The sequence below is a fragment of the Chrysemys picta genome, chromosome 3, assembly GCF_011386835.1.
Source record: "Chrysemys picta bellii isolate R12L10 chromosome 3, ASM1138683v2, whole genome shotgun sequence".
Taxonomy (NCBI): domain Eukaryota; kingdom Metazoa; phylum Chordata; order Testudines; family Emydidae; genus Chrysemys; species Chrysemys picta.
In genome coordinates, this window is record NC_088793.1 from 92,225,103 (window position 1) to 92,248,553 (window position 23,451).

Sequence of the window (23,451 nt, forward strand, 5' to 3'; positions counted from 1 at the left end):
CCTGAAATTGTTCCCTTTGGTCTGAAGGAAGATGTTGAATAAAGGAGCCAAATTTTGAATAATTTGTAAAGTTATATTTGGCCATCAGCGCCTGGTAATTCATAATGCAGAATTGTAGGCTTACCGATGAGTAAGATTTTCTCCCAAGGTGGACCAGACACTTCTGGTCTCTGTCATACAGGATGGATAGTGTTGTTTGCCTTGTTTGTTCACCGCATCAGAGAGTAGGATGGAGTGAGAGAAAATAGGAACTCAGAGTCCTTGGTCGGAACATATCATCATCGTCTCTCTTACACATGGATGTTACTGTAGCTGGGGTTTGCCAAATAGTTTTTACAGGTTTCAGCAGAGGCTCGGTGATAAGAAGTGCAACTCTGGATGGTGTTGCAGTGTGAAAAATATCCAACAGCTTGTACTGGGATTCTTTGACCTTCTCAAGAGGTATCTGTAGAGAGTCTGCAATCTGTTTAACGAGGTCTTGAAACTGCCAAAAAATCAATCAATCAGCCACAGATAGAGAAGAAGGCATTACTGCCTCATCTGGGGAGGACGACGTGATGGTAGTCTGAGAGGTAGCTTCTTTATCTGCCCTAGTCTCTTGATCCTCAAACATTTCCTCCTGTTGCTGGGGAGGAGAAGCCTGAGTCTCCCTATTATCCCGATGGGAGAGGGTACGGGGCCCGCCGAACTGCCAGCAATAAGCTGCAATATAGGATTCCAATATGACCACTGAAGACCATAAGGGGAAGGGGGTGGCATCCAGAGTTGCCCCCACAAGAAGTGATGAGGTCCCTGGACATTTTTCCTGTCTCTTTGAGAAAGGGGTCTTTTATATGGGTTCATAGGAGAGCCCTGAACGGAGATCGGTGGTACTGAAGGAAGTTCCCCCATCATCATCCTTTTCTTCCTCTACAACTGAAAAGGGAGGTGATGGTACTGGGGATGAATAAGAGTCCAGTGACTGAGGTTCTCAATATTGAGAGATGCTCAGTACCTACCAGCAATGGAGACTCTGGTTCAGCAGTCACTGATGCCTTGTCTTTTAGCACCAAGTGGACTTGTGGCACTGAATGAGATTGTGATACTGACAGACCAGTATGCTTGTCCCTGCAGTACCAATGGTTCTGAGCACTGCACAGGCAGTGCTGATGTAGATGGAAGCTGTCTTACATGGAACTGAAGAGCTCGATAAGAGGAATGGAAGAGGAGTTAAGACAAACTGTATTGATATTCTGTGTTTGCACTGACCATCTCCGCTAGATGGTACCAGAGTCTTCTCAGTCCTATGTGTGCTCTTGGAGCTGAGCTATTTTCTTGCTTTGCTGATACCCGAGGAGCCCTTCGCCGCTATGGTATGGACTACCAAGCCTCAAAAACAAAGTCTCTGAGGTTGTTGACATGGTCAGAGAGTGATTTTTTGAGGTGGGTGCCTTAAAAGGGAAATTAGAGCTCCTCCTTTTAGGATCTTCAGATGAGGCTTCTGAGGCTTTTTCCTTTCTAGGAGAGTATTGTGCTAAGGTTGAAAGGGCACTACAGACCTCCAGGGGCTGATGTATAGGGGAAGTTCTCCTGACCTGGCTCTGAAGCAGGGCGAAGGGAGTGCTCCCTCCTTAATAGTCACAGCTTGATTTCATGGTTCTTCTGTGCCTTGAATTTGAGGGCTAAACAGAAGTTACATTTCTGCAGGACATGGGACTCTCCTGGGCAGTGAATGCATTCAGAATGTTTGTCACTGACTGGGATAGCTTCTCTGAAAATGAGGCAACATTTAAACCCTGATGAACCGGGCATGCCCCTCACAGGGAGGATTTCCCCAAAGAAAAGGGAAACATTTTTCAATAGCCAGTAACTAACTAAACTAAATAGAATTAACTCAGCAAGCAGCTGAGGCACAGTGCAGACACAGTGTCAGGCTGAGGTGGAGGAGAAGGACCTGAGGGCAGTTTACCCGCACAGCCTGATATAGCCTCAGTGAGGGTGAGACTACACCTCTACCCAGATATAACGCTGTCCTCGGGAGCCAAAACATCTTACCGCGTTATAGGTGAAATCGCGTTATATCGAACTTGCTTTGATCCGCCAGAGTGCACAGCCCTGCCCCCCTGGAGCACTGCTTTACCGCATTATATTCAAATTCGTGTTATATGGGGGTAGAGGTGTATCTGCAGTGCAGGTGTGGGCTGAACAGACATTGCTAATGAAAGTCTCTGACCAAAGGTGCGCGGGACAAATATGCACCTGAAGTGAAGCACCCATGGGATACTAGAGAAAAACTTTTCTGTAATGTTATACTCCACACAGAAAATCCTTCCCTATTTCCATGTTTTCACTAGTAGTGTTGTTAAGATTCCCTCGGAGATGTCTTTCCACACGGTTTTTCAAGAACTTAGTTTGACTCCAGATTTCACCACTCGGGTACCTTTATTTGGCATACAGCAACGCTATGCTAAGTAGAACAGACTCAAATGTAGGGGGTAGGTATAGGGCATACCACACATCCAAAGTTACACAAAAAACAACTTCCTCTATATACATTTACACATGACACTGGATTTACTAAACATTGCATTACAGGTTTTGGGATTGTCTTGGTTACTTTGTAGGAATCAATTCCTGTACAGCATGTTCTGACCACAAACGGTCCATGAATGACTTATTCTTAACCTCATCTTACATTTCAGTCTTATTTTGCCTACTGTTAACTTGTCCATCGTAAATGATTCCCTGGGTGTTTCCCCCCCCCCCTTATCTTAGCTACTAGAGACATTCTGTCTCTTAGCTTACTGATCCATTTACCTATTTTAGTTAGCACTGACATTTTGTTTCCAGCCTGCTGATCCACTAACCTCCCTAATCCTAACTCCCAAGAAATGAAGCCTCATCCATATCTACTTACGTCAAGCCAGGCCTACAGTTGTAAAACAAATTGAACTAAAGGCTCTCTCCTTTAAAAAAAAACATTTGATAAATTAAAAAATTAATATTTTAAAGTGCAAATCTACTGATGAAAGTACTCTTCAATTAGCAGTTCTGGAGTAAACTAGTGTTACTCTGTGGCCAACTGCTGTATCTGAAATGAAAAGTTACACCTCAACCCCTTCTTTAAGCTTTTTCTGGTTAGAATGAAAGTCAGTAACTTTTTTTTTTTTAAATCCTTCCCTACACCTCTAAACAATAATAATTTAACTTAGTGCCTAAGAAGGTACTTGTAGATATGCATTATACGCAGGGCCTAAATTCAGCCAGAGCTGTCTGGATCAGAGCTCCAGTAAATATTTTTAAATCCGCGGGGCTTAAAGCCCCAAGCCCCACTGTGGGGCTAAAGCCCTGAATCCCCCCTCCCTGCAGCTGAAGCCTGGAGCCCTGCTGCCCCGCAGGGCAGAAGCCCCTAGCCCCACCACCCTGCCACAAGGCAGAAGCCCTAAGCTCCCCGCCGCTCCGAGACCAACGGCTGAAGCCTGGAGCCCTTAGGGTTACCATACGTCCTCTTTTTCCCGGACATGTCCGGTTTTTCGGCAGTCAAACCCCCGTCCGGGGGGAATTGCCAAAAAACCGAACATGTCCGGGAAAATGGCGGCTCTGTTTAAGAGCCGGGCTGCCTGAACGCTACCGGCTTCGGGCAGCCCCGTGCCTCCAGACCCTGCGCCGCCGGAGCCCGGGAGGGGAAGTGCCCGGCTGGGGGCGCAGGGTCTGGAGGCACGGGGGCTGCCCGAAGCCGGTAGCGCTTGGGCAGCCCGGCTCTTAAACAGAGCCGGGGCGGCTGGAGCCTCCAGCCGCTGGAGCCTCCAGCCGCCGGGGCTCTGTGTAACTGACACAGTGTCAGTTACACAGAGCCAAAGAGGAGAAAAGCCTCCAGCCGCCGGGGCTCAGCCGCTGGAGGCTCTGTTTAAGAACCGGGCTGCCCGAGAGCTACCGGCTTCGGGCAGCCCCCTTGCCTCCGGACCCTGTGCCCCCAGCCAGGCACTTCCCCTCCCGGGCTCCGGCGGCGCAGGGTCCGGAGGCACGGGGGCTGCCCAAAGCCGGTAGCGCTGGGGCAGCCCGGCTCTTAAACAGAGCCTAAGAGGAGCAGAGCCTCCAGCTGCGGGGGCTCTGCTCCTCTTCAGCTCTGTGTAACTTATACAGTGTAAGTTACGCAGAGCCGCCGGAGCCCCGGAGGGGAAGTGCCCGGCTGGGGGCACAGGGTCCGGAGGCATAGGGGCTGCCCAAAGCCCGAGCGCTACCGGCTTCACGGTTTGCTGGGCAGCCTCCAGACCCTGCGCCCCCGGCTGGGCGCTTCCCCTCCCGGGCTCCAGCTGCGCTGGGGAAGCGCCGGCTGGGGGCGCAGGGTCTGGGGGCTGCCCGGGAAACCGTGATGCTGGTAGCACTGGGGCAGCCCTTTCCCCCTGGCTGGGAGTGGGAGGGGGCGGAGTTAGGGTGGGGGAAGGGGCGGAGTTGGGGCGGGGCTAGGGGGTGGGGAAATGGGCGGGGCCATGGCCCGTCGAGGGTCCTCTTTTTTTATTTATGAGATATGGTAACCCTAGGAGCCCTGAACTGGCTCCACCCCAACTGGGCCCTGGAGTTTTTATAGCATACTGGGGAGCGGCCCTGGGAGGCTCCAGGAAATAATTAATATCAACCAAAAAAAGTTCTAAATCTATAATGCAAAACTGTTCCATAGATATCTGTAAAATTCCCCAGCCTCCCCCGATCACACAAAAATAGCAATATTGGAAAATAAACACTTCACTAGTTATTTGCCAATAAGAAACTTGTAGAAAAATGTCAGTGATTACTGGTTTAGTTCTTATAAATCCAATCTTAGTGTGTTTGGCATGTAGAGTCAGTTATGCTGTAACACAGAGTATGTTTCATAACATTACATTTTGTTGTTCGTGCACTATTGGTAAAAGAAACTAAACAAGACAAATGACACATTTTGGGTAAAATTTTCAAGAGTCTTTTTAGAAACAAATATGTGTGTGTACACACACAGTGTTGTAACCAAACAGACATGTGCATGTAGAATTTTTGAAAGGGAGAAGGAAACTGTATAGTTGAATCTAAGAGCCCCCCTTAAAAAATTGTGTTTGTGTGTACAGTCAAAATCTGTATATGCCCACAATTCTTATCTGAAGAAATTTTCAGTTTGCCTAAGTATGCAGTTAGTTCTCTGAAAATAACTATCATGCAGAGAAGAATCTGCCTTCGTGCCGCACTGTATGCGCACAGATGCTGTTCTGTAAATTCTGGCCCTTCATACCGTGAATGTGCTTAAAACTCTTTTCTTAGCAATATGAAAAGATAATACTCCAGAGTTTTAGTCTCCATTACATCGTCAGGGTGAGAATACATTTAATTTGAAACCTCATTTTGAAAAAAAATTACAGAATTTCCTATACTTTTCAGTTTGGTCTTTATGCACACTACTTCCTCTGCCTAAAAGATTGTTTTCTCTCTTTTTTTTTTAATTTTAAGCTCCAGTGCGAAAGAAGATACTGAATTGTTGTTCTTGGTTACATTATAAAAACAAACCTAAACCAAATACACTGCTAGCAATGGATTCACTTTTTCTATTTAACATGAAATATTTACAAGGCAATGTTATCAAAGGAATTTATTAGGATTCATTCAAGCCAAGGGCACGATCAATCTTCTGTTTCTACCTACAGTTCAACACACTTTCTGAAAAATGTTAAAGCCAGAATTTTCGTTTTCTGCTGCTCCCCCCAAATCAGCCCTTTGCAGATACTTCCTGCTGAACATCTATACTGAACCCACTATGACCGGTATGTAAGTTTTGTGATACCCCTGAGAACAATCTGTTTTATGAATTAGTAAATTAGAAATTACTATACCTGTGCTTTTATCCTCCTTGATATTGTGCATTTAAATATCACAGGTGATGGGCACTAAATAGAAATATTATACTAACAGAACCCTCTTTTCCCTCCCTACTATTCATACTTTTAGCTGCTGCCAGCAGTACAAATCTTCCTTCAAAGCCAGTCAAAATTCACCTCAAAGACTAAATTGTAGTTTCTACAAGAAACTAACTGGCTGATTATGATAAGGCAGTGGGTAATCGAAGATAATCTATTTCCTTTATTAAAAATACCTTACAGTCTAATATGGACAACTATCATCATGACTGCTTTACTTACATCCCCTTCTCCTTCCCTTTGTCTATTTGTAGGATAAAGGCCTAAAAGTTAAACATGTTTAAGTGTTTGTCTAAGTTTTATGGACTTCAAATAGACCTCTCATGCTTACTGGACGTTAGACTGTAATATCTTTGAAGCAAGGACCATGACTTCTCTTGGAAAAGAGTTGCAACAGGTAGATGCTATGGAAGACAAATGAAAAACAAACAACTGTATGTACCAAATCAATTTAGGAGAGTGCAGAAATAGTTTGCCCCAAACCAAACCATGTGCCTCTTCATCTTTCTGCAGTAGAGAGGATTATACCATGACTCACAAGGGTTGGAATGGAAACTGTAATGCAAAGTCAATTAAGCAAAATAAGAAAACAAACACACACAAAAAAGATACATGAACTGTATAACTGAATTCTGAATGTGCCAACACATCCTTTCCTTAATGACAGAGTTCTGTAAATTGTTTGGGTCCAAATACAGCCAGCAAAAACAATTTAAGGGAGCATATAATAATTTCCAGAAGAATGCTAGATACAAAAGTGCAAAGTGTACTGATGTTAATAATAATAATAAACCTGAATAAGCGAGTTAGGGAGCGACAATGACAAAAAAATGGAATCTAACAATCATATGACAGCAGCATAGATTGATTTAATTCACCAATTTTAATTATGATTTAAAATCACCAGGCAGGAAACCTTGATTTAAATCTATTTTAATTCTGTTTTGAATTTGTTCTTTAGTAAAATAACTAAACAGTAAAGTCAATTCTTAGAGACTGTAACCACTGAGAATAAATATGTTTTAACTAAATATAGCTTTTACACAAAATTTGGTAATTCTTTTTGTAAACTAGGAGGATATATTATATACACATTTATTTAAGCAATTATATAACAGATTTATTCAGATTCTCAATTTTTATTTTTATATTAGAAAATAGTGAATGATGCATTTTTATTTACTGGATGATTCATTTTTTATTTGTGATTTGTGTCAAGATTTATCAGGATAGAAACTGGAATTCAATTTAAAATGTGCAAAAACAGCATTTTTTTTCATTAGTTACAGATGACTACTTTAAATGTGCTGGATACATAACAAAAAAGTGTATCGAAACATGTTTTGCATTTAAAACTAACATTTATTAAACAAAGGAAATAGTATTTATAGTTACTGAATATAGTTACTTCTGGTCACCAAGTCCTTCAAGATTTTATAACAAGTAGATATCATCCTCTCACACCTAGTTTTTAATTCTTAGATTGGAAGAGGAAAACAAGCCTGGCTGCTTTATCAACTCCCAATTGGTTTCTCAACTCTGAATGAACTAGTTGTTAAATTGAACAAGCTGAATAAACTAAAATGAAGAAAGCAACAGAGGGTCCTGTGGCACCTTTGAGACTAACAGAAGTACTGGAAGCATAAGCTTTCGTGGGTAAGAACCTCACTTCTTCAGATGCAAGAAGTGAGGTTCTTACCCACGAAAGCTTATGCTCCCAGTACTTCTGTTAGTCTCAAAGGTGCCACAGGACCCTCTGTTGCTTTTTACAGATTCAGACTAACACGGCTACCCCTCTGATACTTAAAATGAAGAAAACATTCTCACTGAAACTCCGGTTTCAGGTGCTTAGTCACCAGCTCAGTGGTTTGACTTCTTTAAAACTTCAGCAACAAATATGTCCTGCTTAATTTTTTTTATTTAATTTAAATTTTACTAGATATAGGAAATATAGTTGTCCATTTCAAATTTAAATCGGGTTATTCTTAAGAACAAAAATAAATAAAATCCAGTTTAAACTTAAAAATCTGACACTGGATAAAAGTTGATGATTTAAAAAAAAAAAAAATCAATTCTGTATGACAAAAAACCATCTCCTGACAAAATATCACCCATGGAATCAGCAAGCCTCTAAAATGGGAACCACAATCTAAAAACTAACAGCAGATGGGAATGCTGGACAAAGGAAAAATGAAGCCCACAGAAATGACTGTTTGGTCAATAAAGCCTCACAAACATTTGTAGGGATGGTTGAGAGGCAGCAAAAAGGTGGAGGGGGGTAGACAATTTGACCAATTATCTTTAGATCACTGAATAACAGATGTATAACATTTTAAATACATTATAACAAAACCATGGACATGTCTACTCTGCCTCGCAGTTTGAACTATGAGAATATACATTGTAGCATGCACCAGAGTGTTGCACTGTAACTCCTCCATGTAGATGTTGCAGACGTGAACTTCAAAATTTATTTAAATTTATATTTACCTAAACAACTTTTATTCAAATGTTCTTAAAGTCCATCTGAGCATGAACATTCATTTTTAAAGTAATTCACAGTACTCACAATTCTAGCAAAGTAGTCAAACTATAAACATTCTTTAATACTGATCAACTCTCCTAAATTCATATTACTGTCCTGATAAAACATGTTTCTTAAAAGTTTCCCAGGCTGTATTGTTTACTGGGGGATAAAATAGATGATTTAAAAAAAATAATGCTAGATTATTGGAGTTCTGATCAACACAGCATTACGAACAAGTCAATAAAGGTTTCAGAAAGTCAAAGGTAAATCCCATACCAAACTGCTTTAGGTACTTGCAGCCTATGATATTTTACTTTTTTTTTCCCTCCCAACCTCAACTTCTTAAATACATGATCTGGAATGATATTTACATTGGTGACAATGATCACAGTTGATTAATCTGGTATTTCTCCAGTAGTGGTAAATACTGACCAGAAGAGGTATCACCACATTTTTCAGATTGCTTCTGAGGGCAGGTCTACTCAGGAAGTTAGTGTCAGCAAGCTAAGGTGTACAGCATACAATCTACTCTGCACTAATTCCCCGTGAGGACACTTACTGCGCCCTAAAAGCACCTTTGTGCATTTCAGCTTAATACACTGCAAAATGCTACCAGAAAAAGCTACAAATCATGAGTAGCAAGTCTCAGTTTAAAATAGCATATTTTTTATTTCATATATAGATATAGAATGTAATCGCACACTCACAAAAGATTGTTTATTGCTAGAAAAGTAATAGGTTCCCACAATGTTCTCTGTCTGTGTGGAGAGCTGGAGCTGTGGATTCTTAACTTGTGAAGTTATAGCCAGAAGCACGAAGGGGAAAAAGAGGTAGGTGCTCCATGTAACAAGTATGTCTACTTCCAAGCATTAAACTCCGCTTTTTTTTTATTATTATTATTATTATTATTAAATAAAGCCACTTGTTTGCTGTAACTCAAGCTAATTCTGATTTACCTTAAGGTAATTTTTCTTCAATTTGGTAAAGTAGCTAGTGAAACAAATCTTCATCTTTCTGCCTACATTTTCTTAATACAAAAGAAAAATCAGCCAGACATTTACAGCACTATGGAAATTACTTACTAAGCTAAGTCACTGACATAATCACATCTGTACTATAAATGTTCTGCTGTTCCTAAGAATCAGAGAAATATTTCTTAATGGTGAAATTTTTGTAGTAATCTGTACTAGATTATAAAATAAATCTGATTAAACATCAGAGTGAGTCAACTGAAACTGCTTGAGGCTGTAAATCTCAACATGATTTTTTAATTTGTCCTTCAAAAGTATTTCACATACTTAATTGGCACCACTTGTAACTTCACTATATCCCTTACCACTCAAAGTTTGAAAAAAATTGCAGTCACATTTTTACTCTTCTATCCTTCTACTCCCACCTCCAGGTTTAACTCCACAGCAACTTTTTAAAGATTTCAAACAGCTAGTGAAAGGTAACAAAGGTTATCTTATCATCCTGGGTGACCATTATTTTTAAATTTCTCTTACTGTGCAGGAAAGTGCATGTTTTATAAAAATTAAGTTAAATTATTGTAGTCAAGTCCAGAAAAAAAACCACTTTGTTTGAAAAGATCATACTGGAGACCAAAGCTAGTATGCCAAATATTAGCCTGCCACACATTGAAAGAGAGATTAATGTTGTGCCAAAAGTCCTAAAAGATAAATGGAATATTAAAAGGACGGAAAATTAAATAAAGCATTTTCCCTAACAGCATCTTTGCCCTTGTTAACTTAGTCTACAGTAAAATCAAAGTAAAAAATTTCCGTGATACTATCAACTTGAAAAATCACACTTCTGTCAGAAGATGTACATCCAAGTAACACCTAACACTAACTATAACTAAAATAAATCAGTGGGGGAAATTGCCTTCCCCCTCCTTTTAGTTTATTTTATTGATTTGACAGCATTTGTGTAGTCAGTTTAACTTGTAATCAGTTATTCATTATGTAAATCTCTCCCCTGATACTGAGCCTTAAAAAAACAACTAACTGCTACCAAAATTTCAGCAAGAAGACCATCAAAAAGTGTCCACTATAATCAGTGATACAGGTGATGCTCCCTTGATGGAATACCCTCCAACTGACCCCTGAAAAATTCATCTTAATATTTTTTCCATTGCCACTAGCATCAATCTTTTGCTCCTACCCATCTTTATCTCCCTTGATTCCCCTTTCCCAGAAGTTCATGGAGTTTTATGTCATTAACATACTTATCAGCTTTTCCTCATAGTAGAGGCACTGGTGATGGCAGCAGCAAGCAGGTATCCTGCAGCCTCTACTAGCAGCAGTGGTGGAAGAGGGATCATATTGCAGCTTATGGCTGTGGGATGGTGAGTGGTTCCCTCTCTAGTGACAGGCTGGGGTGACTGGATTGCAGAATGATACTTTGATATTTGAGATGATTGCGTGAGTCTTCTAACAATCTTCCCAAGCTGGTTTTGGGGGACAGTGGAGTTGTGGGGAGAATGGCCTGGGCCCTCCCAGTACTTGACTTTCAATCTCATGCATGAAGATGAGCAGGTAGGAACTATCTGGAGAAATCGGCATAGAGCAGGATTCCCACTCACTGCAGCAACAACCTGTCCTCTCTTTCTCCTTGTGCACTGGCATGAAGGATGGGGTAGCAGGCTGTAAAAGGTGTGAACCCTATGTGCTCTTGGAAGCTCTCAAGGCACACAAGTAAGGAGTTGCCACTGAAGTAGCTACCCAAAAAATAGCAGGTGTACTCTTGGAGCACCCTAACAAGTATAGCTGGCTAAGTCCCTGCCTCAGGGAGGTCTGAAAATTTTAAATAAGCATAGCCATCCTTAATTTTTTAATCAGGCCTACAGAACAATTTCCCCATCCACACCTTGAACACAACTAAAGTCTTTCCGCCATCATTACATCACTGTGCATAGGCTGGCCTAAGGATTTTGAAGAGAGAGTAAGCAAGTTTATTCTTTAGTTACATTCCAAATAAACTGTCTTGTACCCTAAAATATTTGGTAAACAGATATCGTTAAGTATCTCCTAGAACCTAATGGCAGATGTGGAAATCAGTGGCAGATATAAATAAATTACTAGGGTTGGAAGATATTTTCAAATCTATGTTTGTAAGGAAATAGGGGGGAAACTTAAAGGTGCCAAATTTCTCCTTTGTGGATATGAAGTTATGTGAAAGGGGTTTGCCTAAGTCCTTGCGAGCCCCCTCCACGTGAGTGATAGAACTATAAGAGAAAAGTCTTAAAAATAATTAAGGATTTCATTTTTTTAAATTCAGGACACTACAGGATATTTATCAGAAAATGGAATTTTCAAAAATGAGACATTCAAAATAAGAGAAGTATCCCTTTAAAACATATTTAAGTTTTCCCACACTTCTCCCATATTGGAGGTACACATTGAGATAGTTTCTTGACTTGGCCCCATTGTTCCTTAAAATTTTGTGGAAAATCCTGAAAACCAAAACATTGTGGAAGTATTAATATGCTGTTAATAATTTCTAAGGGTGTATTGTTGTGCTACCATTTTGGGATCTGCAACCAAATGATGAGCAGAAAAACAGAGTCAATCTTACTACACCTCTACCCTGATATAACGCGACCCGATAACACGAATTCGAACATAACGCGGTAAAGCAGTGCTCCGGGGGGAGGGAGGAGGGGCAAGGTTGTGCCCTCCGGCAGATCAAAGCAAGTTCGATAGAACGCTGTTTCACCTATAACGCGGTAAGATTTTTTGGCTCCCGAGAACAGTGTTATATTGGGGTAGAGGTGTATATCCATGTTTCTTCCTTAAAGGAAACAGTAAAAAAAAGTCTGTCTGTGGTCTTTAAATAGAGATAATAGTGCTAAAATATTTTATGAGGCACCACACTACCCTGTAAGTAACCTTATCCTCTCTTTTTCATAGGCATTTACCCACATTTTATCAAGAATGCAATTGAAGTTCAAACTAAGGACTGATCACTAAGCTTCTGCTCTTTTTAATATGGCTTTGCTCCCATAATCTCAAAAGAATTCTTTTTTTTTTTTTAAGAAGGCCTTCAGGTGGCTCAGTCACTTCTGCTCATATCACACTGCTCTCCAATCAGAGTTCCACCTCAGGCTGAGCATTACGTTTATAGACAAAAAAAAGGTAGGACAGGATGTGGTGGTCCACTGGGAAAATTTCCCATTACCTTACATGATAGAGACCTGTAGATTAACACACATTTCAAATTGCAGGATCTAGGTATAAATTCATATATCAGTAGTTGTACAGTATTCACAGCTTTCACTCCAATGAAATAACCGCAAGAATCAAAACATTGTTTTGTTACTTAATGTTAATATAAATCTGTAACACTCTCAGAAGTACTACATTGGCACATATTATTAACATCACTTTTTCAAGGTCTGTCTTTTTGTTCAGTGTTTGTACAGTACCTAATTCAATGAGCTCCGGGTCCATGACGAAGTTCCTAGGCACTACAATCATACAAACAATAAAAAGAAGGGAGAAAGGAAATATCTTTTATAGCCAACATGATGGGGGAAGGGACACAGATCAGTAGAAAGACATTTATAAGTTATTCAGTCTGTTACCCTTCCTCAATTTTTAAAATTCTGTTGAGGAGCAAGAGATTTTTGATTATTCAGTAGTGAAAATTAAAAGGCAGGAATCATATTCAAAAGCAAAACTAATTTAGTAAAAAGAGACAATTTTGCAGATGTGCAATTATAAGAAAGGCAGAATTGTTACTGCACAATTATGAGTGAGGTGACATTAGAGAAAATATTCTTAGCTTGATTAAGGTTTATTGCCTTGAGGAATTTACAGAGGTCTATGCTGTGCAAGTCTCTGTTTTATATTTGTGTAACTTGACATTTTAGGTTTACTCATGTCGTATTCTGAATTGAACTGACAAGTTTCATTTCATTCCTTGATATATTAGTTCTATTAAATTCTCCACTTCCACCAGTAACAAGACAATTTTAAAGTGCTCCTGCTACCTCCATTTGTTTTGATTGTCTTTAAAATTCTCCATATATAGTCCTGTGTATTGTAGCAGTGCATGCTACAATATTCAGGACTATATATTGAGAATTATTTAACACAATCAAAACAAATCACACACGCAAAAAAACAAAAAAAACAAACAAACACGGTTTAAAAAAATTCCAAGAATAATCTCAAAATTTTGTAATTCATGTCACACAATGTAGATTCTGCTACAGCAATCAGTCTTCTACAAAATTTAAAAACAGTTTCTCAATTTATTTGTGGATAAAAATGGATTTTAAAAATCAGATGTATTTAATTTAAATCAAACAGATTTATTATTAAAAACTCACCTTTTAAAAATTAAATTTGAAATTAGGACCACCTATGTTAACACTGCGACAATTATGGCAATTTCTTACCAAGTCATAGACAAAACCCTAAATTTAATATCTCTGGGATCCATTGTACTAAAAATTAAACTGTATGTAACTTCTCTAGACTAAGAACTTGTCTACACTGGCATTTTACAGCGCTGCAACTTTCTCGCTCGGGGTGTGAAAAAAAACACTGTCCCTAAGTACTGCAAGTTTCAGCGCTGTAATGTGCCAGTATAGACAGTGCACCAGCACTGGTAGCTACGTCCCTTGTGGAGGTGGTTTTTTTTGTTTGTTTGTTTTTTAAAGAGGTGGGGTTTTTCTCCCAGCACTGTGCCGCGACTACACAAGCCGTGTTAAAGTGCTTAACATGGCCAGTGAAGGCGTGCCCTTACTAATGCAATTTCTTGGAAGTATTAGTAACTTCAAATTTCAGGTTTCAGCGTAGCAGCCTTGTTAGTCTGTATCCGCAAAAAGAACAGGAGTACTTGTGGCACCTTAGAGACTAACAAATTTATTAGAGCATAAGCTTTCGTGGACTACAGCCCACTTCTTCGGATCCAGTAACTTCAAAAGATTTTTGGAACAAAATGTGTGAAGTGGAATTCCTAGGAAATACTTGAGTGATGGGCATGTGAACGACCCACCTCTGAGCCCATCCTTCTGAAGCAATGCACTGGGGAGAGAAACTCATTGTCTACTGATTACCTGCTCTCGAAAAAGCCAAATCAAAGACTCCCAAATTGTATAAACAATGGACTACACTTTTCATGAATGCTCTCATTCTGTGCAGAGTGTGATGAACTTGAAACCAGAGAGAAAGCCCAATATGAGGTTTTGAAGGACTGCTCTTGCCAGAGATCATGTCGGTGGTGATGATCTCTTGTAAGCTTATCATCATCATGCATGTGGGTTCTTTTATTGTTTTTAAAATGTGTTCTTTGTAGTGCTTTTACTTTAAGAATAAAATATGCTTGCTCAGAAAAAAAGCTGTGGTAACTTACAACTGAGGCAATTATTCTGTGTTCCATCTTTGAGGACAGAAGAGTGAAGAAGAGAGGTTTACTCACCTTGTGTGTACTCACTTGTGCAGTAACTGAGGTTCTTTGAGATGCGAGCCCCGGTCCGCACATGTGCTCTCCCTGTCTTGCCTCTGCAGTGGCAGTTAACTAGTGCAGGGCGCCTCTCCACCCCATCCCCTAGTTCCTCCTTAAAAAAAAGGGGTGGGGGGGGGGAAGAAAACAAAATAAAGGTTCTTAACCAACTAAGCTAACTATACTAAAATACTTGATTAAGCTAACTAAACTAAGTCTGAAGTAAAGCAAGCAAGCACACTGCTGGAGCTCTGACTCGGAGCAAGGGCAGTTGAGAAGGAACTGGAGGGTGGAGGGGGCTGCACAGCATTAGTTAACTGCCACTGCAGGCATGAGATGGGGAAAATGCATGTGTGGCCCAGGCAGGTACTGCTGTCAAAATTCTCCAACTAGAGGCTCAGGGCGCACAAATCACCTAAATCAGAGCACCCGCCGGGACGCCACTCGAAGAAGAAGCAGACCTGCTTAGGCAGACTGTCTTTTGCTGGGGACAACACAATGAAGGCAAGGAACTGTTCAGGTGCGTCTCTCCATCCAGGAGCAGCAATGGACAGGGTAGCTGGAAGCCTGAGAATGGGTGCCCTTGCTGCACCACAGAAGGGGAATACAGCTGCAATTGTCCTGACACCTACATTTACTGTAATCTATTAAAATCAAATTAAATTAAAAAATATGAGGCAGTACAGTACATGGTTTCTGCCAAGTTTAAAAAAAAAAAAAAAAAAAAATCATCAAACCACTGAATTGGCAGAACCCACTAAGCAAGCACCTGGAACCAGAGTTTGTTGCTGTACTAAACCAGCTTTTGGCAGAAGTAGCCTCTTCTGTAGGTGCAGAGAGTATTCAACTAGTTCAATTCAGGGTGGATAAAAATCAATGATTAAAAAAAGATTTTTTTATTAAAATCGAATTTTTTTGATAAAATGCTTTTTGAGGAAAAACCTAAGATAAAGATATCTTGAGCTATAATGCATCTCATCATGAAATAAGGATATAAATTCTAATTCTATAGTATGAGATAATATATTCATGTAATGTTTAAGGAAAGTTTTGTAAATGAGTGCCAGTAGTTCATGGATTAGGGACCTAATCTTATGGAGTTCCATGGGCTTCTGTATAGATTATTTAGGTTAATCTTTCTATCTACCCAATGGGACTCAGTGCTCAGTCTAGAAGATAACATCATAGATGCTTAGTTTTGCAGTTCTCAAATGGTGGATTTGTGTCTCCAGAGATAATATGCTTGGGAACAGCAAAAATATTTTTAAATAAATATATAGAGGTGAGAAATAACAGACCTCAACCCTATTGTCCCTCTGCAAATTTGTGTACACAGAGTCAATCCCTTACCTCTCTCTGAAAGTGCAAAGTTTCAAAAAGTTCAAAGAATAGAAGATTGTTGGGGGCAGAATAGATCTGGACAAGGAGGAGTCTGGAGATAAATGTCAGAAGGGAGGGACAGGCAATAGAAACAAAAGTGAAACTGTTTGAGCACATATTCCAGAAGTCTTGAGGTCTTCCTGAGTGTAGCCTTCACTGATTTGAGATCTACCATACCATTCTCTCACTAGAAGGGAAAAACTATAATGGCAGCAGGCCGCAAAAGAGACCCAGTTTGTGAATATTTTAATAAAGTTCCTCTACCTGTGGGTAAGACGGGCATGCGTGCAAAATGCAAACAGCACAACAAAGAAATGCAAGGCCTGGTTGCCCGAATGAAACATCATGAGAAGTGTTCCTTCTCAGGAGGAAGCTGCATTGAAGATGATGAAAGAAACATGTCTGAACATGCCGGATCTTCAGGTTGGTAAACTTTTTTTATTTCATACTTCTTTCTTAAGACTGCCTGTCTTCCTTCTGGACTATTCTTGAATTCTCATGTTTGAGCAAAAAAATATAGTTGTTAGTTTATGGTACTATCATTTTAGATGCAGTTGTGATAAAAAATAAATAGCTGAAATAGCCAGATCTTCCTTTTACAATTTCACCTTTAAAATAGTACTGAGTGTCAGTGAATGCAATGAGTAATACTAAATGAGCAGTATGATAATAATAATTAAATAACTACATTGACTTATTTTGTTTAGGAGAATCCATCCTCAACATACAGGATTCTGAAGACTATCCACCTTCAAGATCACCATCATTTTCTATAGTTTTAGAGTTACCTGCCAATGAGAGTGTTTCAGTCATGTATGTCACATGACCACAGTATATCACCTGTGGTAAAAAGAAAAAAAAAATCTCCATCATCCAGAAACAACCATAGATAAGTTTGTGATAAGAACCAGCAGATTACAAAAAGAGGTAATTGATGAAAAATTGCCTGTTTATTTATGAAACAAACTCTCCTTTCCGTATGATTAAGAACCCACACTTCATTAACATAGTTCAGTCATTAAGACCAGGATACAGTCCACCCAACAGAGCAGATGTCACAGGCAAATTGCTGGATAAAGTGTATGAAAGAGAAACTAAGCAGCGTGCAAAAGGTGTAGAGGGTAAAATTGTTAATCTGAGTCTTGATGGGTGGAGTAATGTCCACAATGATCCTGTTGTATGTGCTTGTGTGACAACAGAAGAAGGGAATGTCTTATTTACAGAAACAACTGATACATCAGGAAATGAACATACAGAAGAATACTTACAAGAAGAAGCAGTAAAAGCTATAACAAACTGCAAAAAAATTCAAATGTCTAGTACGCAGCTTGGTCACAGACAATGCTGCAAACGTATCCAAGATGAGAAGAAATTATTTAGAAGAGTCCCAAGCTAATAACATATGATTGCAGTCCTCATGTGATGCACCTCCTACCCAAAGACTTCAGTGTTCCAAAAATAAAGGCTAATGTTGTTGAAATTGCAAAATACTTCTGTAAAACAACCATTTTGCAGCAGCTGCTCTGAAAAAGTGGGAGGAACCAAGCTAACTCTCCCACAAGATGTAGGATGGAACTCAGTAGTGGACTGTTTTGAGCACTATATCAAGAACTGGCCTAATCTGATGACAGTTTGTGAACAAAATTGTGAAAAAATAGATGGCACTGTCACAGCCAAAGTTCTCAACATTGGGCTTAAGAGAAATGTTGAACACATGCTGAGTACCCAAGAAGCCTATTTCTGAAGCCTTGAATAAAATGCAGGGAAATAGCTGTTGAAATTTGGAAGGAACTGAATGAGATCTTAAAAAGAGAAATATGCAATGACAGAGTTAAATTACAAGCATTAAAAAAAAAAAAAAAAAAATGGGACAAGCACTATCTCCAGATCATTTTCTGGCAATTATTCTCAATACTCGGTACCACTGTCAAATCTTAACTGCTGAAGAAGAGGAGTTGGCTATGACATGGACATCCAGCAATCATCCCTCCATAATGCCAACTATAATAAACTTCAGAGCTAATGGTGAACCATTCAAGAAATATACGTTTGCTGATGATGTTTTAAAGAAAGTCACATCAGTGAACTGGTGGAAGTCACTTAAGCACTTGGATTCAGAGACTGTTGAAGTGATAATCTCACTTTTAACAGCAGTAGCTTCTTCTGCCAGTGTAGAAAGAATATTTTCTTCCTTTAAACTAATTCATTCCAAAGTGAGAAATTGTTTGGGACCTGAAAAAGCTGGAAAGCTTGTTTTTCTTTTCCAGATTATGAACAAACTGGAAAATGAAGGTGAAGACGACCGAGTTACCTGCAGAAGCCAATATTTTAAATTTCTCATGTTGCCCTGGCTGACATAGTCGATTTATTTATTTATTTATTTTTAATGTATGGTGTGTACCTTCTAAAAATGAAACCTACATCTCGGAGTTGTGAAGAATATGTATTAAGGTTATAACAACCAACAGGAGTGCACTTTTATGTAGAAATCCATGATTAAAATCAAGTCTTCCTGACTAATGATTTAAATCAAATCCACCCTGGTTCAATTCAATGACTATTTTATTCAAAGTTAGGAAACCAACTGGATGATGAAAAAGCAGGAACCCCTGTTTCCTATTCTAATCCATGAATAAAAACTAGGTGTGTGAGTGGGATGAGATCTGCCTGTTCTAAAATCTTGAAGGACCTTGCAGCTTCCTACCAAGAGCCTGGCTGCCCCCACTCCACTCCCTGTGCCCCACAGGGGGCAGTGAAAGCAAGGGCTTATCACTCCTGGGGGATCCAGCTCCCCGGGTTCTTGGATCCATCCCCACCACCTACTCCCGACCAGAAGCCAGGCAGCCTTGACAACTTCATGGCTCACCGAGCCACAAAATTGTCAAGGTTGCCTGGCTTCCAGCAGAGAGGCGGGTCTGGAGCCGCCCAGCTCTCCAGGGGGCCGGAGGGCAGCTTGGCTTTAGCTGCCTGGCTTTCTTGTCAATTTCATGGCAGGAAATTTCAGGAGCTATGAAATTGACATGACAGCTGATGTAAGGGATGCACTGTCTACCTAGACACTGTATCGCCTTAACTATACCAACAAAAGCCTTACGCCTCTCGTGGAGGTGGGAGTTATTATGTCGCTGTAGTAGGGCACTTACATCATCGGGAGGAACACTGTAATATAGACACTGGCATAACTAGGTCGCCTTATGTCGACCTAACTGTGTAGTGTAGACCAGCCGATAAAGGAAAGAAGATATATTCTCCCTGTTAGCAAGAAGCAACACCAAAAGTAATGTAAAGGCTATACTGAGTTGCATATAAAAATGTTTGAATGGTTATCCAATGAGGAAAAATCTCTCTTTGGAAAATAACTAAAGTAAAAATGCAAAACAAGATTAAAATCAATTATTTTAATCAAGGTTTGCTGCTTGAGGATTTAAAATCAATCCACCCTGGTCACTAGGCTCTAGCTAAATATGAAGCTATCAAGACACAGTCAATACAAAAGTTTCATGCACGGTACTGTAGTTAGGGTTATCTGTTCAGGCTCTGTAGCAAAGGGAAATTAAGCATTAATGCTTTATGAATGTGTCTGGGAGTCATATGTAAGGCAGCCATATATCTTGTATTGAAATATAGCTGAGATTCACAGTTTAAGGTGTTCTACCTCTGATAGTACAAGATGTGGCATGAACATCTAACAGCAAGCCTTCCGAGCCATAGCTATACCCAAGTCCTTTTGATTTCTCGGAAGCAGTCCACCAAAAGGACTTATTACTACCTAAACAGTAAAGGTTGCAGTATCAGGCCCCCAGGGATTCCTTAAATGCCCCATGACTCCAAACTACTGGATTACCATAACTTGTTTGAATCTGGCTTAGACACACATTCTATATATCAGTTTGGCAGCAATTTCTACCTGTCATGAACTAATTTAAAGGTTGACTACTGTCTCTACAGCCCTTTGTCCTCTTGACATTACTGAACACCCTCACCCCCAATTAAAAAGCCTCCTCTTCTTGTGGGATATTCATAAAATCATGACAAAGCTTCCTGGGATCTGCCAGCACCGTCTGCAGCAGGACTGAGAGACACTATTGAGAAAGTGTGGGGATAGCACTGTCACTAAAACTTTCTGCTGCCAGAAAAGACCTGTAGTTTCTTGTTCAGGTTAGTGCAACTAGATCCATTCCTGGGGTCCCCATGCTAAAGGAAAAATAGATCCACACTCCCTGATCCTTGGGTTCAATACCAAATGCAATTCAGAGAGAGTATCTCAATTAGCAGAAATGCAGGACATGCAAGTTAGTCAAACTCCATACAGCAATTTCTGAAACGGTGCTGAATGTAGCTTGTCCCTGTTTACACTTGCAGCTAACTTGTATTCACCTGCATCTGTTTGTTGACAACCATTATCAATAAGGTTAAGATTCTGTCAGATATTTTTAGTAAAAGTCAGGGTCAGATTGGGGGCAATAAACAAAAATCCATGGAAGCCCATGACCTGTCCCTGACTTTTACTAAAAATACCCGGGGGAGAGGGGCAGACTAACAGTTGGAGTGCTGCCTGGGGACCAACCGACTGCTGGCCAGCTGCTCCGGCAGCCAAGTGGACCGACTGCCAGCCAGCTGATCCTAGGGCAGGGGCTGACCACTGCTGCTCCAGCCCCAAGGGGGCTGACCCAACCCTGGCTGCAGCTTGAGGCCTGGGGCTGCTGTTCCAGTGGCCCTGGGACTGACAGCTGCTCCAGCTCTGCTGCTGCAGAAATAGTCACGGAGGTCCTGAAATGTCACAGAATCCATGACCTCTGTGACAGAATCGCATACTTAATTATCAACAATGGATTGCTTTTATAGTGTAGACAGGATCCAAAGTAGACAAGACAAACACAAGCCAATAATTTAGGGGGAAAGCAACATGATTAGCGGAAGAAAAGCTACCTAAAAGTAGGCTTTAAGGAACTGAAGAGAGGAAGTAACTGTTACTTACCTTAAAGTAACGGTGGTTCTTTGAGATATTAAGGCAATATAGCCTACTGGATAGAGCACTGGACTGGAATTCAGGAGACCTGGGGTCAATTTCCAGCTCTGCCACTGACCTAATGGACAAAATTGGACAAGTCACCTCCCTCTCAGTGTCTGTCTCCCCATCTCTAAAATGGGGATAACACTTACCTCCTTTGTAAAGATCTTGGAGATCTAAAAATAAATTGCTATGTAAGAACTAGGCACTCATGGTGCGCTTGAGATCAGAATTTTTTGGCCAGCAATGTCTGTTTGGGCTGTGCATGTCCTCTCAGTAGCCTTGTGCTTGTACCAAGGGTATAATGGGCAGACTGGGCAAAGCCACCCCTCAGTTTCTTTATCAATACAAAATCCAGGTGTTAAAAGGTCTCCATAGTAGCAGGTCAGGAAGGCAGATCATGCAATATATACGGACAACATCTCAAAGAACCACCGTTTCCATAAGATAAGTGACCATTTCTTCTTTGATCATCCATGTATATATGCCACTCTTGGTGACTCACAAGCAGCCACCTGGTCCAATGGTGGTCGGTGCGCCTAATCTACCTACGCAAAGCCTGCAGCACAGCTCTGCCAACAGAAGTATCATATTTCAATGCTTAAACTAGAGAATAACATTTCATAAAATATAGAGACTGAACCCCAAGCTACTGCTCCGCATGTTTTTGAGATGGGTATTCTCCTCAGGGAAGCTGCAGCTCCTGCCTGAGCTCTGGTAGAATCAGAGACTTGAACACCTCCTTAGATTCTTGAGGTAGATTGTCAGCAAAATCTGAGATGTTATGACAGATTAAACAGTCTTCTTGTTAACAGTGCTTGGTAGTTACCAATCCTTAATTCCAATGGGGTTGAGGAATGGCTGTTCCTGCTTAATAAAATTGAATCATTTCAGCTCTCTAGTCTAATCCTCTCTAGTCTCTAGTCATTTTCATTTGCTAATATTTGCTTCTCTCATGGGATATCACTAACACAAAGGAATCTGGCACAGAGAAGATTGGCACAGGGTGGTATATGTGTATTCAAATTCAATCGATGGTATCTGCTACCTTTTAGCTGCCTTCCTCAAGGTTGGTGCAACTTATACTGGAGCTTGCCAGTGTCCTTAGCCACTCTAACAAGGCTTCACTGATAGGTAGCACTAGGTGACCAGCCATGGATGTATGGTGTGCATCTAAGAGCTTGCAAGCACTTCCTTACAACACCTCAAGCAGTATTTTAAGAGACTCTGCTACTTCGTGCAGCCCAAGTCTTGAAGGTTCTTATAGTCATCTGGCTCAGATTACATGGATGTCCCCACTAATATGCTGGGGATTATGATACTATGCCAGCTGCCATCCTATTTTCCTTCCTGGGAAGAAATTCTTTGTCTGATAATTCCCCAATATACTCACTTAAACAATTGTAACCCTTCCAGAGAAGGAACAGGTCAGGTAGTCCCACCGCTGGACAGAAGTGCAGAGGGCTCGCCTTCATGATGCAATACCCATGGATTCCAATAGGGCTATGGGGGCATGTTGTATGCATAGGGACCTGGAGGTCAAGGTGGGAGATACCACAAAAAGTGCGCCTAAATCTTAGCCTGGGGTCTGTTGGAGGCCTTTGATCCTCCAACTCAAAGAGTTCATAAGAATTGGATCTTAGGGAGTATGCAGATCCTCCTGCCCCGCCCTGAGTTGTCAGAGGCAGCCCCTCTAATCCTCATGTTCATGGAAAGCTGCTGTACAGAACTGGACGTTGTGGCCAAACATCTTTTCCCTGGTGTGCTTCCTTCACCACCTGATCAGGGTCAGACATTCAGTAAGCATGGAGGGGGAACATCTCAAGACCACCATGGCAGAGGCTGCTGATTAAAACAGACAGATATAGCAATAACTTTACAGTCACAACAGAAAGGGAAAACCTCAACTTTTTTACATTATTCCCATACAAGCCTTTAATAAGAAAAGCTAGTTGTCTCTTTAGTTTTGGAGCACCTTGTTACAGCACTGCTTTGCAACTCAAAAGAGCAGGGAGAGGGTGGAGCGGAATTGTTGCAGGAAGATTTAGACACGGAGTATGATTATAAGGAAAGTGCTGTGACTATTGCCAATATTTTCACAGGCAGTGGTGGTTTTGGCTGATCTCACACCTGAAAGTGACAAAGGTCCAGAGAACACAGCT

General features: G+C 40.7%; 1 protein-coding gene across 27 annotated transcripts in view; it reads right to left on the minus strand.

Annotated features, from left to right (window-relative positions):
• The window catches only part of FAM184A (family with sequence similarity 184 member A), a 161,102-nt gene that overhangs the window by 124,723 nt on the left and 12,928 nt on the right, over positions 1-23,451 (minus strand). The window contains exon 2 of one of the 27 annotated variants that reach the window (XM_065588415.1): positions 12,872-12,913. The exons of the other annotated variants lie outside the window; for them this stretch is intronic. The gene's annotated coding sequence lies outside the window, so the exon portion shown is untranslated. The remainder of the gene's footprint in view (positions 1-12,871; positions 12,914-23,451) is intronic. 27 annotated transcript variants of the gene reach the window in all.